Here is an 18,011-nt window from a genome sequence, read left to right as displayed (position 1 = left end):
AGCATTTGATCCTTCTAATGTCAGTGGGATTCCTTTTACTTCCCAATATCTTAGACAGAAAGACCATGATGAGATGAGAAAAAAGGAGGGGAAAAGATGAGCAAGGAAGTCAGGACTGTGAGGGGTTCATCCACCCACTGAGACAGTGTGACTGAGCTAATGGAAACTCACCAAGGCCAGCTGGACTGGGACTGAGTGAACATGTGATCAAACCGGACTTTCTGAATGTGGCTGACAATGGGGGCTGACTGAGAAGCCAATGATAATGGCACTGGGATTTGTCTCCATTCCTTGTACTGACTTTTTGGGATTCTAGTCAGTTTGAATGCACACCTTCTTAGACCTGGATGGAGGGGGGAGGCCCTTGGACCTCACACAGGGCAGGGTACCCTGCCCTCTCTTAGGACTGGAGGGGTGGAGGGGGAGTGGGAGGAAAATGGGAGGAGGTGGAAATTTTGAATGGTATTATTTCTAAAGCAATAAAAAAAAAAGAAAGACCATGATGAATACTGGGATTGGACACTCTTATGTGTCCAGTACCGTATGTGCCCAGAATTTTAGTTTTATAGCCACTATTTTGAGTCATTTTATCTTGGTTCCATTTCTGGAGACATGCAACACTATATCAGTATTCTATTGCTGTGAAGAGACAACATGATGTTGGCAACTCTTATAAAGGAAAGCTTTTACTGTAACTTGTTTAGTTTCCAAGGTTTTCATTATCAGCATGGCAGGAAGCATGAAGGCATGCCGGCAAACATGGTGATGTATCTAAGAATTCTACATCCAAATCTATTGACAGCAGGAAGAGAGACACACTGGGCCTGCCTTGGGTTTTAGAAAACTCAAAGCACACCCCTGGTGACACTGTTCCTCCAACAAGGCCACAGGTACCATAGCAAGGCCACACATCCTAATCTTTTCAAATAGTGCCACTCCTTAAGCATTTAAACTTATAAACCTATGGGTGCCATTCTTATTCCAACCACTAATTTTGTGATATTTCTTAAAATCACTGTATAAACTTTCAAAAGATGCCTAAGAGTTGATTACAGGTTATATCCTGTGACTTCATTTTATAAATTATAAGCCTGGGTTTCATTTTATTTTCTCCAACCTGTCTTATAATTTACCCTGTACACTGTATTCTATATCTTATATTTTTACCTTCCTAAACCTCAGTGATTTTAAACATCTCCTTAATTACCTAATAGCATAATTCTCACAAAGCAGTCATATTCTTCTACTTATTTTTGTATCTCATGTGATAAGTTATTAAACATTTGAACTGTGTCTAATGTTTGTATAGTTTGTTGCTAGGTGCTTTTAGCTCTTTCAAGAAATGTGACATGGTCAATCTCCTTTAATAGTTTACATGTCGGAGACAGAGAATTGTGGGATGAGGTAGCATATGACGGGACCACAAATGGGATGACTGAATGGTTCACCATAGCATAGCATGGTGTTAAGTGTTGGTTATGCTGCATGTTATGTTCTGATCATTGATTTTTGACTGTTCAGAAAGTTTAGCTTTCAATTCCTTTCAGATATTTGAATACTTATCCAGAAACAAGAAATCATTACATTTAGAATCCTGCTAACTTTAGCATGCTGAAATTTTGATAAACACAAAAGTAAAAAAATAATCTGAAATAATAAATGTATTTGTTTGCATAAAATTACACTATAAAGTGAAAACTAAGTTAAAAATAAGGGAATAATATCGCTCATCAACACAGAAGCAACAGTCGTTTCCAGGAATGTGGAATATTTAATGTGTAGCTTGTACCAGCTATGTTATATGTAAACTTGCTGCAACCTAGAGTCATCGGGAGGCAGGAACATCAATTGAGAAAAGGACTCCACAATAACTGGCTATAGGCAAGCCTGTGGGTGTGTTCTTAATTAGCAATTGATGTGGAAGGATTGAGCCAATTTTCAGTAGTGCCATCCCTAATTTGGTAGTCCTGCGTTCTCTAAGAAAACAGGTCAAGCAAGCCATGAGGAGAAATCCAGTAAGCAGCACTCCTCCATGACCTCTGCATTAGTTCCTGCTTCCTGTTTTCTAACCTGTTAGGTTAGAGTGTCTGCCTCAACTGTCTTCAGTGATTAACTGAGATATAGAAGTGTAAGAGAAATAAATCCTCTCCTTCCCCATGTTGCTTTTGAATGTGGTGTTTTATCACTGATATATAAACTCTTACTAAGACATTTGTGTTAACTATCTGCATAGTGAAGCTAATGAATCAAATAAACAAAATAAAACTGAAAAAAATTAGCTCATGAATGTTTTAGACATGAATTTTTTAAATTCATTCTTTAAATGATCACTCTCAAAGAGGCTTGTAATAGGTGATTCTTTCACTTATGACTGACTGTCATGGTTTATATGAAAAGACTGAATTACATATTGAACGGCATTGCTTATTATTTGAGCTTTTGCTGTTATACATAGTCACTTCACTTTTTTTTAGCATTTATAAGTATAACAAAAAAAACAATGAAACAAAACAGATTTTAAAACTTGATTGTCTTTTCAACTGAGAAGCCAAAGTCTGACCCCAGCTCCTTACGGATATCATTAACAGATTTACACAACAGAAGACATCAAGTTTTACTGCTGCTCCCTGAATTATAATATTAAGCTATCTATTTAAAAAGTAATATTAGGAACACAGTGTTCCAGAATAATCACCATTGTTACATCACATTATTTTCCATTTAAATTAGCATATAAATGAGCAAAGATGGCCAGCCTCATAGCAAAGATGCCATTTGCTTTGTGAAGTGTCCAGCTGCCTGGGAAGCACATTCTAGAAAATACAAACTGATGAACTTGGATTATGATTTCTGCTTGTTTGGGGATTTAGAATGTTGGAGGTAATCTTAGGATATTAGGAAAACAAGAAGCAATTATATTCCTTTTCTCAATAGATCCTTTGAAAATATGTTTGAAAATGTCAGAGAATTAAGTAGGTAAAAGGGTGAGCATTCTTAGTCCACTGCTAAATGTATACAGGTATAAAGCAGCATGGTACATTTAAAAAGCTGTGATTAGCTAGGTCTACTGCCAATTGCAAGCTTTAAGGGGAAGAGGCAGGGCAAAATATTATTTGTGGAATGTTCCAGAGACAATGTACCTGTGATCAGTTATTGATCATGTCATCCAGTGACCACATCTATATTGTAATAAAGATCAACATCCTTATACAGATGTAGCAAGAGAAGCAAGAATAACATGGACTAGGAAATCACAACAATAATTTCAGTGATAGCTAATTCAGGATTCAGAAAAAAAAGAGTTCCGGGCGGCGGAGGTACCGGCAGGCAGGCCCTGGTGGCAGAGGCACCAGCAGGCACGCCTAGGCGGCGGAAGCACCGGCGCGCAGGCAGGCCCGGGAGGCGGAGGCACCAGCACGCAGGCAAGTCCGGGTGGCAGAGGCACCGGCATGCAGGCAGGCCCGGGTGGTGGAGGCACCGGCAGTCAGGCCCGGCAGGCAGGCCTAGGCGGCGGAAGCACCGGCGCGCAGGCAGGCCCAGGCGGCAGAGGCACCGGCAGGCAGGCCTAGGCGGTGGAAGCACCGGCGCACAGACAGTTCCGGGCGGCGGAGGCACCGGCAGGCAGGCCCGGGCGGCGGAGGCACTGGATGCAGGATAGTGCGGGCAAGAAACAGTGAAGCCTGCACTGAGAGCAGATTGCCCCGCTACAATTAAATCAAACCCAATAGATAGCATCGGTAAGAGGAGATGGGCAGACGCCAAGGCAAGAATTCACCCAACAATCTGAAAAACAACATGAAAACACCAGAACCCAATGATCTTACAACACAAGGACTTGAACACCCTAACACAGGAGAAGAGGAAAAAACTGACTTTTTGAAAGCAATAGAGTCCCTTAAACAACATGTAAAAAACGCCCTCATAGAAATGGATGAGAAGTATAACAAAAAGTTTGAAGAAATGAGTAAATACGTAAATGATACCCTGGGAAGCCAAGAAAAAACGATCAAACAGGTAATGGAAACAGTCCAAGAATTGAAAACTGAAATGGAAGCAAGGAAGAAATCACAAACTGAGGACCAGCTGGATATGGCAAATATAGGTCAACGAGCAGAGGCTACAGAAACAAGCATAATCAATAGAATACAAGAGATAGAAGAAAGAATCTCAGATTCTGAAGACAACATAGAGAAAATAAACGGACTGATCAAAGAAAACACCAAAACCAACAAATTCTCATCACAAAACATTCAGGAAATATGGGACACAATAAAAAGACCAAACCTAAGAATAATAGGGATAGAAGAAGGAGAAGAGGCACAGCTCAAAGGTCCAGAAAACATTTTTAACAAAATTATGGAAGAAAACTTCCCCAACATAAAGAAAGATATTCCTTTGAATATACAAGAAGTATACAGAACACCAAACAGACTGGATCAAAAAAAAACGTCCCCTCGCCATATAATAATCAAAACACAAAATATACAGATTAAAGAAAGAATATTAAGAGCTGCAAAGGAAAAAGGCCAAGTAACTTATAAAGGTAAACCGATCAGACTTACACCTGACTTCTCTATGGAAACCATGAAAGCCAGAAGGTCCTGGATAGAGGTACTACAGAAACTAAGAGACCATGGATGCAAACCCAAACTACTATACCCAGCCAAGCTATCGTTCACTATCAATGGAGAAAACAAGACATTCCAGGATAAGAACAAATTTAAACAATACGTTGCCACAAATCCAGCCCTACAGAAAGTAATAGAAGGAAAATCACAACCCAAGGAATCCAACATTGACAACACTGCCTACTTAACCCAGGCATCTAGCGACCCTTCAACAGCACAACTCAAAGAAGGGAGACACACAAACTCTTCTACCAAAAGCAATAAGAATAACCGGAGTTAACAACCACTGGTCATTAATATCACTTAATATTAATGGTCTCAATTCACCAATATAAAGGCACAGGCTAAGAGATTGGATACGAAAACAGGATCCAACAGTCTGCTGTTTGCAAGAAACTCATCTCAACCACAAAGACAGGCATCTACTCAGAGTAAAAGGTTGGGAAAAGGTTTTTCAAGCAAATGGTCCTAAGAAAAAAGCAGGTGTGGCCATACTAATTTCTAACAAAACTGACTTCAAACTAAAATCAATCAGAAGAGATCGAGAGGGACACTTTATACTCATAACAGGAACGATTCAGCAGGATGAAGTCTCAATCCTGAATATCTATGCCCCTAATATAAAAGCACCCACTTATGTAAAAGAAATATTGCTAAAACTCAAGGCAGACATCAAATCACACACACTAGTAGTAGGAGACTTCAACACACCTCTCTCACCAATGGACAGGTCAATCAGACAGAAAACTAATAGAGAATTAAGAGAATTGTTGGAGGTAATGAATCAAATGGACTTAACAGACATCTATAGAACACTCCACCCAAATAGGAAAGAATACACCTTCTTCTCTGCAGCTCATGGAACCTTCTCGAAAATTGACCACATACTTGGAAACAAAGGAAACCTCCACAGATACAAGAAAATATCAGTGTCCACCTGTGTCTTATCAGATCACCACGGATTAAAGTTAGAAGCCACCAACAAAGCTACCCCCAGAAAGCTGACAAACTCATGAGAACTGAACAGTCAACTACTGAACCACACCTGGGTCAAGGAAGAAATTAAGAAAGAAATTAAAGTCTTCCTTGAATTTAATGAAAACAAAGAGACAAAATACTCAAACCTATGGGACAAAATGAAAGCAGTGCTAAGAGGAAAGTTCATAGCACTAAGTGCCCACTTAAAGAAAACGGAGAAAGCATACATTGGGGACTTAACAGCACACCTGAAAGCTCTAGAAAAAAAAGAAGCAGAAGCACCCAGGAGGAGTAGAAGACTGGAAATAATCAAACTGAGGGCAGAAATCAACAAAATAGAAACACAGAAAACAGTCCAAAGAATCAATGAAACAAAAAGTTGGTTCTTGGAGAAAATCAACAAGATTGACAAACCCCTATCCAAACTAATTAAACGACAGAGAGAGAACACGCAAATAAATAAGATCAGAAATGAAAAGGGGGACATAACCACAGACACAGAGGAAATTCAGAGAATCATTAGATCTTACTACAAAAGCCTGTATGCCACAAAACTGGAAAAAGCAAAAGAAATGGACACTTTTTTAGATAAGTACCATATACCAAACCTAAACCAAGACCAGGTGAACGATCTAAATAGACCTGTTAGTCGCGAAGAATTAGAAACAGTTATCAAAAATCTCCCTTCCAAAAAAAGCCCAGGGCCAGATGGTTTCAATGCAGAATTCTACCAGAACTTCCAAGAAGACCTAATACCTATACTTCTTAATGTATTTCACAATATAGAAACAGAAGAGTCACTGCCAAATTCCTTTTATGAAGCTACAGTTACCCTGATACCAAAACCACACAAAGACCCAACCAAGAAAGAGAATTACAGGCCTATCTCACTCATGAACATCGACGCAAAAATTCTCAATAAAATACTGGCAAACCGAATCCAAGAACACATTAGAAAAGTTATCCATTATGATCAAGTAGGCTTCATTCCAGAGATGCAGGGCTGGTTCAACATACGCAAATCTATCAATGTAATCAACCATATAAATAAACTGAAAGAAAAAAACCATATGATCATTTCATTAGATGCTGAAAAAGCATTCGACAAAATTCAACACTCCTTTATGATAAAGGTCTTGGAGAGATTATGGATACAAGGGTCATACCTAAATATAATAAAAGCTATTTACAGCAAGCCGACAGCTAACATTAAATTAAATGGAGAAATACTCAAAGCCATCCCACTAAAATCAGGAACACGACAAGGATGTCCACTCTCTCCATACCTCTTCAATATAGTGCTTGAAGTTCTAGCAATAGCAATAAGACAACATAAGGGGATCAAGGGGATCCATATTGGAAAGGAAGAAGTTAAGCTTTCATTATTTGCAGATGATATGATAGTATACATAACCGACCCCAAAAACTCTACCAAAGAACTCCTACAGCTGATAAACACCTTTGGTAATGTGTCAGGATACAAAATCAACTCCAAAAAATCAGTTGCCTTCCTATACACTAAGTATAAGGAAGCAGAGATGGAAATCAGAGAATCATCACCTTTCACGATAGCCACAAATAGCATAAAATACCTTGGGGTAACTCTGACCAAGGAAGTGAAAGATCTATTTGGCAAGAACTTTAAGTCTTTGAAGAAAGAAATTGAAGAGGACACCAGAAAATGGAAGGACCTCCCTTGCTCTTGGATTGGGAGGATCAACATAGTAAAAATGGCAATTCTACCAAAAGCAATCTATAGATTCAACGCAATTCCCATCAAAATCCCATCAAAATTCTTCACAGATCTGGAGAAGACAATAATCAACTTTATATGGAAAAACAAAAAACCCAGGATAGCCAAAACAATCTTATACAATAAAGGATCGTCTGGAGGCATTACCATCCCTGACTTCAAACTCTATTACAGAGCTACAGTACGGAAAACGGCTTGGTACTGGCATAAAAACAGAGAAGTCGACCAATGGAATAGAATAGAAGACCCTGACTTTAGCCCACAAACCTATGAACACCTGATTTTCGATAAAGGAGCTAAAAGTATACAATGGAAAAAAGAGAGCATCTTCAACAAATTGTGCTGGCAAAACTGGAAGTCAATCTGTAGAAGAATGAAAATAGATCCATATCTATCACCATGCACAAAACTCAAGTCCAAATGGATTAAAGACCTCAATATCAGTCCAAACACACTGAACCTGATAGAAGAGAAAGTGGGAAGTACTCTACAACACATGGGCACAGGAGAACACTTCCTACGTACAACCCCAGCAGCACAAACACTAAGGACATCATTGAATAAATGGGACCTCCTGAGACTGAGAAGCTTCTGTAAAGCAAAGGACACTGTCACTAAGACAGAAAGGCAACCCACTGACTGGGAGAAGATCTTCACCAACCCCGCAACTGACAAAGGTCTGATATCCAAAATATACAAAGAACTCAAGAAATTAGACCGTAAAAGGTTAATCAATCCAATTATAAAATGGGGCACTGAGCTGAACAGAGACTTTTCAACAGAAGAAGTTCAAATGGCCAAAAGTCACTTAAGATCATGCTCAACTTCCTTAGCAATCAGAGAAATGCAAATCAAGACAACATTAAGATACCATCTTACACCGGTCAGAATGGCTAAAATCAAAAACACCAATGATAGCCCCTGCTGGAGAGGTTGTGGAGAAAGGGGCACTCTCATCCATTGCTGGTGGGAATGCAAACTTGTGCAACCACTTTGGAAAGCAGTGTGGCGGTTTCTCAGGAAAGTCGGGTTCAACCTACCTCTTGACCCAGCAATACCACTATTGGGAATATACCCAAGAGATGCCCAAACATACAACAAAAGTATATGCTCAACTATGTTCATAGCAGCATTGTTTGTAATTGCCAGAACCTAGAAACAACCTAGATGTCCTTCAATGGAAGAATGGATGAAGAAAGTATGGAATATATACATATTAGAGTACTACTCAGCAGTAAAAAACAATGACTTCTTGAATTTTGCATACAAATGGACGGAAATTGAAAACACTATCCTGAGTGAGGTAAGCCAGACCCAAAAAGAGGAACATGGGATGTACTCACTCATATTTGGTTTCTAGCCATAAATAAAGGACATTGAGACTATAACTCGTGATTCTAGAGAAGCTAAATAAGAAGGTGAACCCAAAGAAAAACATATAAGCATCCCCCTGAATATTAACCTTCATCAGGCGATGAAAGAAGACAGAGACAGAGACCAACATTGGAGCACTGGACTGAAGTCTCACGATCTAAAGGAGGAACAGAAGGAGAGTGAGCACGAGCAAGGAACTCAGGACTGCGAGGGGTGCATCCACACACTGAGGCAATGGGGATGTTCTATTGGGAACTCACCAAGGCCAGCTGGCCGGGGACTGAAAAAGCATGGGACAAAACTGGTCTCGCTGAACATAATGGACAATGAGGACTACTGAGAACTGAAGAACAATGGCAATGGGTTCTTGATCCTATTGCACGTAATGGCTTTGTGGGAGCCCAGGTAGTTTGGATGCTCACCTTAATAGACCTGGATGGAGGTGGGTGGTCCTTGGACCTCCCACAGGGCAGAGAAACCTGCTTGCTCTTTGGGCTGAGGAGGAAGGAAGACTTGATTGGGGAAGGGGGAGGGAATGGGAGGTGGTGGCGGGGAAGAGGCAGAAATCTTTAATAATAAAATAAATTAATTAAAAAAATAAAAATAAAAAAAAAGAAAACACGTAACAAAAAAAAAAGAAAGAAAAACAATGAATGTTGACAGAAGTTTCTGTCCTAACAAGTTCCCACAGTCATTAAGTCCCAAAGAAACACATAGAGGTCTTCATTAGTTATAAACTGATTGGCTCAGACTTCTTATTAACTCTTCTTATTAACGCTTATAACTTAATCTTGTCTATGGTAGCTACGTGGCTTGGTACCTTTTCTAGTAAGGCAGTCACATCTTGTTTCCTCTGCAGCTGGGTCACGACTGCAGATTGAAACTTTCCTCTCCCCAGAATTCTTGTTGCCCTGCCTCTACTTCCTTCCTGGTTGCCCCACCTATTTTTCCTGCCTGACTGCTGGCCAATCAGCATTTGTTTAAAATATAAGTACATACCATTGTCCTACAGCAAGTGAAGACAAGAGCTTTTACCTACTGAGTAACATGACGACCTACGCAGTAGAAACACAGGAATTGTCTCATGCAGGATATACCACCACTAAGTTAAGTAAATAAAGAGATAAAATCAACTAAGAAAATCACACGAGACATCGACCTTAGCATCCAAACCTTTGGCAATAATTAACATAAGGACTCCAGGGAAGGAACAGGGTAGTGGCAGGCACATTCTGACTGACTTGCACAGGTGGTACCCAGGTAGCAATGTCTGGTGAGTAATTCCTCTCAATTCCTCTCAGAGACTTAGCATGTTGAAGCTAAACACAACAGTTTTTATTCACCAGCACACAGTGGTTGAGTAATTTAATTCCTGGCCTGAAGGCAAAAGAGAGATCCCCTAGTGGCCCTGGCTGTCACCACATTGATGAGGCTAGGTGTGGCTAGGAGTGCCCTGGGCACCTCATCCCTGGTGATTTTACAACAAGAAATGGGAATAATTCTCTCACAATTTACATCAACCTTACAAAAGACAGATACTGCATTACATTATTTACAAAAATCTTTGGATTCCTTAGCAAGGGTCATTTTACAAAGTAGGAGAGGCATGGACTTGCTGTTTGTGGAACAGGGACAAATTTGTAAACCACTTGGGGAAGAATGTTGCTTCTATGCAGACCATTCTGGGATAGTTATAAGAACCCTAGATAGGTTAAGAAAAGATATTGATTTGTTCAAGTCAAGGACCTCCTATGAGACCTGGTTTAATTAGTACACATGGTTTACCACACGCATCTCTTCCTTAATCAGGCAGATGGCTATTTGTTTCTTGATATGCCTTTTTGGACCATATGTCTTTTTGGACCAAAGGCTGAAACAAGCATTCTACAAACAGATACAACAGGTACAACTCATGACCCTTTAAGTACATTATGACAGACTCAATACATCTCACCCCTTGGATGAACTCTCAATTTGAGGGTATCCAAACCAAAACTGTGCATAGAAGTGTCCCTGACCCATACTCTTTCCCCATTGGGCTACTCTGGCTTGGTGACTGGGGTAGGGGGTGGACTATACAACAAAAAAGGGGGAAGATGTTGGGCCAAAATTATCTTAGGGCCTTTACCTAGAGGCCTGTAGGACAGAGAAAAACCTGGCTCAAGTTTGAAGGATAGTCTCAAAGCTACTGAGTAGAGATGAGACAACAAAATCTAGGTAGACACCCCTCCAGCCAGAGGGAGGGTGTGGCTGTCTCTCATTGGATAGAGGTACCCCCATATCACACGATATCACTTAACCTATATAAGCTGACACTAACAGTAATAAACTGAGTTCCTGCTTTGACTAGTGACTGACTGTCCTGCATCGTGGGGCTACGGATCTGATTTTTACTGCATTGAGAAGCTGTGGAATGGGCAGATAACACACCTTCTTTTCCCTGGGGAATAAGGCTAAAGTGGTCTGGCAATCAAAGATCATGAAAAGCAAAGCAAAAAAAAAATAATAATAATAATAAAGAGAAGTAATTTGGATATATGGGGTTTTGTCATAAAAGGATTTGGAGAATAAAATCCTCTGATCTTTGGTGCTCATAATATTAAAACTTCAACAAAATTAGAAAAATCAGGAACAGACAAAATATCAGTTGCACAGTTCCAGTCAGAATCAATCTTATTTGGATCAACGATGGTAAAATCAGCTAGCTCCACTACCAGTTATGTCTTCTCATTTCCATTGCTTCCCTCTCCTTTAAACTAAGTTCAGTTTTCCATTTCAGTTCAACAGGGCACTCATGTGAACAAGTTTTTCGCTAAAATTATTAAGGTGAATTCATTGCTGCTTATAGTTTCATAAATAGTCTACAAAGAGTTCAACACATGTAGCCAGGGAAAAAAAGCAAAGTAGAATGTCTTTGTGATTCTATCTAACTCCAATCAGAATGACTGGCCTTAATAAATCAATGACAAGAAAAGCTTATGACTCATTGTTGGTAAGCTTAAAAAATATGTTATGTCTGTGGAAATTACTATGGAAATTACACAAAATTCTAAAAATAGAACTACTATATCATCCAGGCATTCTATTTCTGTACTTATACCAGGAGCACTCCAAGTCATTACACCACCAGGATAGTGAGAAGGAAATAGAAGGGACAGAAAGGGGCATATGTGTCTTTTGGAGGACAGGGAACATTGGTACTTGATGTAATAGAGGTGTGTCTTCACTGGCCCAAGGTGTATAACTCAACATATAACAATTGTTAAATATTTACTTCTTCTGAGTTAATCTTTTAACACCAAGGCACCTTGGTAGAAATGCAAGGTTAAGTAAGCCTGTGGATGTGAAAATCCAGCTTCACAGTGAGGGATGATAATAAAGAAAAGTACAGAAGATAATTAGTAAAAAAAAAAAAAATCATTAGCACCATGAAACACAGAGATGGGGTCGACAGCCTTAGCAGAGGGAAGGGGATAAACTTTGTTCCCATTCCCTATAAAGTTGGTCATCTGGGGATAAAGATGGAGATGGGTTAATATTTGAATTATTAATCCTATCTTCTCAGATCACTGTCTTTCTTATTAAATAAAGCTTAAAGATCTGTCTTTGCTCCTAGGCATTAGAGGTGATAAGGAGAATAACTTCAGCAGTCCTATTGTAAGACTTGCAGCTCTCTGGAGTCACATGTTGGTTCTGGATGATGTGATACATCAGTGCTGGGATCTAAGTGCAGGTCCTCATGCTTGTGCAGTCAGCACTCTTACACTGATCCAAACCCCTAGGCTTACTACATCTCTTAGACTTCTGTGCTGGCTTCCCCAACTTTCACTTCTTCAAATAAATGCTGAAAGATTCCTACAGTTTGTGATCAGTTTTACATTTTTAGGTAACAATTTCTTATGTTGAGCTTTACATGATATCACTAGTAACACTGCATTTAGAGAACTGATTTTATTTTACATTTACCTCATCTAATATTTAAGCAATCAGCCAAATTCTGTCAAGCGAGTGCTCTACAGAATTCCTGTGAATGAGGTGACGATAGCATTCCAAATACCATAATTTTCAAAATCTATTAGTAATGAGATTTTTTTGGGGGGGGGAAATTGCCATAATCCAGAAAATGATTACTTAGAAGGTAAAAGACATATTTCAATGATTTCAAGGCATCAAAATGCAGGAAAATTCTCTAAATACAATAATTTCAATGATTATGTATCATTAGTATAATTTTATTCATCAATAAAATTAATTAAAATTTTAATGCTTAAAAGGAGGAAAATCACACTCTTCCAATAACACTTATGTTAATTTTAGAAGCACGACACTTGGTAATCTTTCTGAAGTAATCTTTCTGAGGTAATCCTACTGAAGTCTGTTAAAAACTTAAACATCTATAATGTGTGAACTGATTTGTACCTAAATGTTTTCTTTGTTGAAATGAAGAATGACTTTAGTCCCTTCCAAAGAGCTAGACTTACACTTGCTTTTGTTATTTCAATGATATAAAGCAAGGACACTGCAATGACAGCAATTACATTATGAAGCATGGAGTACATGCTAAACCACAATATTAATGAAGCAGGGTCAGCTCTGGCCTCAATAGCTTACTTTATATCAAAAAAAAAGAGGAAGAATAGAATAATTTGCTAAATAAAGATATGATTCTAATGTGGGATTCCCCTCTGTTTGCTGTTAATATCACTGATTAATAAAGGAACTGCTTTGGGCCTATAGCAGAGCTATAGGAGAACAGAGATAGGTGGGGAAATCTGAATGCTGGGAGAAATAACAGCAGAGTCAGAGCCAAGGAAAAGTCATGTAGCCCCACTGAAGACAGATGCCATTACTTTAGCTGGTAAGCCATAGCCACGTGATGATACACAGATTAATAGAAATGGGTTAAATTAATATGTGTTAGCCAATAAGAAGCTAGCACTAATGAGCCAAACAGCGATTTAATTAATATAGTTTCTGTGTGATTATTTTGGAGATGAGCAGCCAGGGAACTAACAAGTGGCCTCTTTACAACAGGATTCAATTCTAAAAGAGATAATTTTTTTCTTTACTTTTTTCTTCTGAAATGAAGACTGAAGGAAACTTTTTGTCTGAAAGTTTAGCATGTAAATTCTAGGAGATGGAGTCTTGACAAGAGAAATAAAACTGTTTATGAAAACATTGAAGGAAACATTAACTCTTATTTTAAGAATGCAGAAAACTCTTTGAAAAAGAGATGAAATTTGATCTTTGCCTTATATTATATTCAAACAAACTCAGAATAAACGAGAACCACACATGTAAGATATTAAAACATATATATTTCAGTAAAGCATTCAAAAGAAAACAGGAAAAAGAAAGCTTCAGGACTGAATTTGCTTTTGATCTCTATGATGATAATCCTTTTCCTTGGAAGACTCTACCATTCAGATGTTCATAACTCCAGGAAAAAACAAAACTTCAAAAATGAAATTGGAAGTTATAATACAAATATGTGATAGCTTTCAAAACAAGCCAATGAAGTCTAAAACCTAGAGATGTTGTACTGACTCATGATAGACTATCAAAATAAATACTTTAACAATGTTAAAAAAAAAAAAAAAAAAAAAAAAAAGGTTCGGCATCCCGACACGGTCATCGTTGTGGAGGTTCCTCATTCCAGTGCTCCTTCGTCGCCATGGTGAAGCTGAGCAAAGAAGCCAAACAGAGGCTGCAGCAGCTCTTCAAGGGCGGCCAGTTTGCCATCCGCTGGGGCTTCATTCCTCGTGATTTACCTGGGATTTACGAGGGGTGCAGATCCTGGAATGCCTGAACCATCAGTTTTAAGCCTACTTTGGGGATAAAGGCCTGTTTGGTCATCTGGATTTGGAAGCAATCCAACATGGAAGGTGTGTACTCTGGCTGGATGAGAAAGACATCGTTTCAACGCGTCTGTGGCAGAGTGGAGCCTGTACTGACTCATGATAGACTATCAAAATAAATACTTTAACAATGTTAAAAAAATAAAATAAAATAAAACCTAGAGATGTAAAGGAAGACCAAAATCCATGGCTGTGTGTTTAATCCAGTCTTAAACTAGGAAAAAAATTAATGTTTTCACTCTTGTAAACCAAACTAATTTTCAATCAGATTGATATATATTTAAATTCATTTTTCTTTTTGTTCATTTAAAATTTTTAGATATTGACTTATTTTCATTTATTTATTTATTTATTGAATTTTCAAGACAGGGTTTCTCTGTAGTTTTTTTGTTTGTTTGTTTGTTTGTTTGTTTTGTTTTGTTTTTTTGGTTTTTCAAGACAGGGTTTCTCTGTGGTTTTGGAGCCTGTCCTGGAACTAGCTCTTGTAGACCAGGCTGGTCTTGAAATCACAGAGATCCGCCTGCCTCTGCCTCCCGAGTGCTGGGATTAAAGGCGTGTGCCACCACTGACCGGCTCATTTGATGTATTTTAAATTAAAATGAGGCATGCTAAATTTATTTAAGTCTTTCTTCAATTTCTACTCTTCCCTTTTTGCTCAAACTACATTGGCTTCTTAATGATGTCACCAGTTTTCTTGTCAAACAAGCAAGCATATACATGTCTACCTGACCCAATGCATGTGCATGAGAACTTATCTGAACATTGTATTTTAATGAAAAAAGGTGTTTTGGCATAAACACATAAACATTTTTCTTTACTTTTATTTTTTACTGATATAAGTATCTAGAGGGCTGGGGAGGTGGATCAGAGGGTAAAAACCTTGGCATTCAATTGTAAAAACCCAAATTTGGATCTCTAAAACCCATAAAAAATCTGGTGAACTATTACATATATGGTGGCTTGAACAACAAATGTTCTCCATAGGCCCATGTTTATAAATAGCTGGTACCCAGTTAGTGCTGCTATTGGGGCAAATTATGAAGCCTTTAGAATGTAGAACCTTGATGAAAAAAAAATACTAGCAGCAGTGGGCTTTGAAGATTTACAGCCTTCTATTGTCCTACTTCATGATCTCACTCTGGTTCTTATATGTGGATATACATGTGATTGGCTAGCATCTGCTCCTGCCTCCATGCCTTTTCTGTCTGGCCTTTTCCATTCATTCCATGCCATGATGAATTCTGTCCCCCTGAAACTATAAACAAAAATGAAGGCTTTCTTCTTTTTATTTCTTATAGCCATGGTATTTTTATCACAGGAAGAGACAAGCAGCAAGTGCAGTATCTGAAATATAAGTGATCATACAACAGGGTCAAAGACAAAACAGGAAAATCCCCAGAAGGTTGCAGGGCACTAGCCTAGTAAATGTAGAGGAAAGCAACAACAAAAGCAAATAAAATCCTGCCTCAAACACAATAGAAGTCAAAGACCAAGACCTGAGATTGTGTTCTAATCTCTAGACTCATGTAGAAAAACACACACAAACACACAAGATGCTCACACACCAACATACAGAAATACACAGATACACACACAGACACATAGATACACACAGAGATGTACACACACAAACACACACAGAGACTCACACAGATACACACACAGATGTATACATAAAAACACACAGATTCACATAGATACACAAGCACACACAGAGACACCCACAGATACACACACACATGCATTTTTATGACTCTTCTAACCACCAAATCCATGGTTTATTGAAAGGACTACGTGGATGTTATTTCCTATTTTAACCAAAATGTTTATAAATACTTAGCTTTTCAAAATAGTTAAGTACATGGGAGGTAGGCAGTCACATATATGGTGTCAGTTATTTACTTGATTGTAGTAGCATTTCAATTATATCTTAATGAATAAAGACATTCTGAAGATCTGAGAGTGAAAAAGTCCAACTGGTCAGCCTTACAGACACACACCTTTAATGTCAGTAGCTACAATGACACACACCTTTTATCCTTGTAGCCACAATGAGACACATCTTTAATCACAGTAGCCACACCATTTACCATAGAAATCAGGTGGTGCATACCTTTAATATCAGTGCTATGTGCCTTTAATCCCAGACCTAGAGAGAAACATAAGACTAGGGGACATAACTCTTCGACATAGTCTTTTTCTGAGATTCTTGGAGGCCAGATTGCCATATCAGACTGAGTTCAAAGTAAGAACAAGTGGCTTGCTATTTTTCTTTGCAGATCTTCAAGTTGAACCCCAATTTCTGACCCTGAGCTTTTATTAATCATGCTTCATTTGATTCCTAACATGGGACCCAACTCCACGTCTACCAGGATGGGCTCAAAAGGTCTCAAAAGACCGCAGGCAAAGGTTTTCCACCCCTGTGCACCTTGCTTGATTTCACCTATTAAGTGGTTTTTTTTTTGTTGTTGTTGTTGTTTTCCTCAAAACCCTACTGCAGTGAAGCTACCCCATTGATGGGCTCACCTCGTAGTGACTTGGTAATTTCTTGGGTCTGCACTCCCCTCCCCCTGCTGATACACCTACCATGTGGGAACTTGTGCAACTTCCAGTTTGTGTTCCCAGCTTCTGTTTTTTGTTCCCAGCATGCATGCTCTGGGTTTCAGGGTATTCCAGTTACACACACAAAAAATTCTCTCCGTGTACAGAATCAATTTAATTTCTCTCGATTTGTCAAGTAAATATGTCAGTATTCAAGCAGACACCAACACAGAACCAACAGGGACTATTCAAGCCATCACCAGTTGTGCCCTCCACCATATGCCTGCAACCCTGACAACTACTGGCCAATAAAGATTATTCCACCTATAACAATTCACTGAAATATCATAATGGAGGAAAGTTCATTTGATTAATAAATAAATCAATAAAACTTAAAGTTGTAGAATGGCAGAGAGTAACAACAAATAGAAATTTTAAGACCTTTGCATATATTATGGATGATATTCTAAAAGGCTTATATTGTTTTTCTCATGCATCCATTTATTTGATGTTGGGTTTCAGCTTTATTTTTAATATTATATCCTTTAAAAATGGTTTGATAACAAAGCCAAGATTGAGGCACTTTTAGAAATGATGCAGTCTTTATGGGCTAATAGTGGACAGGTAGATGACAGGATTTATACCATTGAAAATCAAAAGTTAGTTCAAAAAATTAATACCATGGAAAAGGATAACATTAATTTGATAGACAAAATTTAATCCATGTCAAAGAGTGCTGAAAATTATCTAAGAGAATTAAAAATGTTGGATTTGGCAATCAATATCTGTTAAAAGTAATGATAACTTAGCAGAGAGAGTATCTCTCCAGTGCCCCAACCTGTGGGTAAGTCATCAGAGACCCTAGAGGAGGAGTGAGAA

At 38.5% G+C, this 18,011-nt stretch overlaps 1 pseudogene; it reads left to right on the top strand.

Moving 5' to 3' along the window:
• Positions 1-14,351: 14,351 nt before the first annotated feature.
• On the top strand, positions 14,352-14,725 carry LOC130866072 (mitochondrial import receptor subunit TOM7 homolog; annotated as a pseudogene).
• Positions 14,726-18,011: the final 3,286 nt, after the last annotated feature.

Source organism: Chionomys nivalis, chromosome 24, assembly GCF_950005125.1.
Source record: "Chionomys nivalis chromosome 24, mChiNiv1.1, whole genome shotgun sequence".
NCBI classification, from domain to species: Eukaryota; Metazoa; Chordata; class Mammalia; order Rodentia; family Cricetidae; genus Chionomys; species Chionomys nivalis.
Note: the sequence above shows the minus strand (reverse complement) of the source record. Positions and strands in the feature narration are given on the sequence as shown.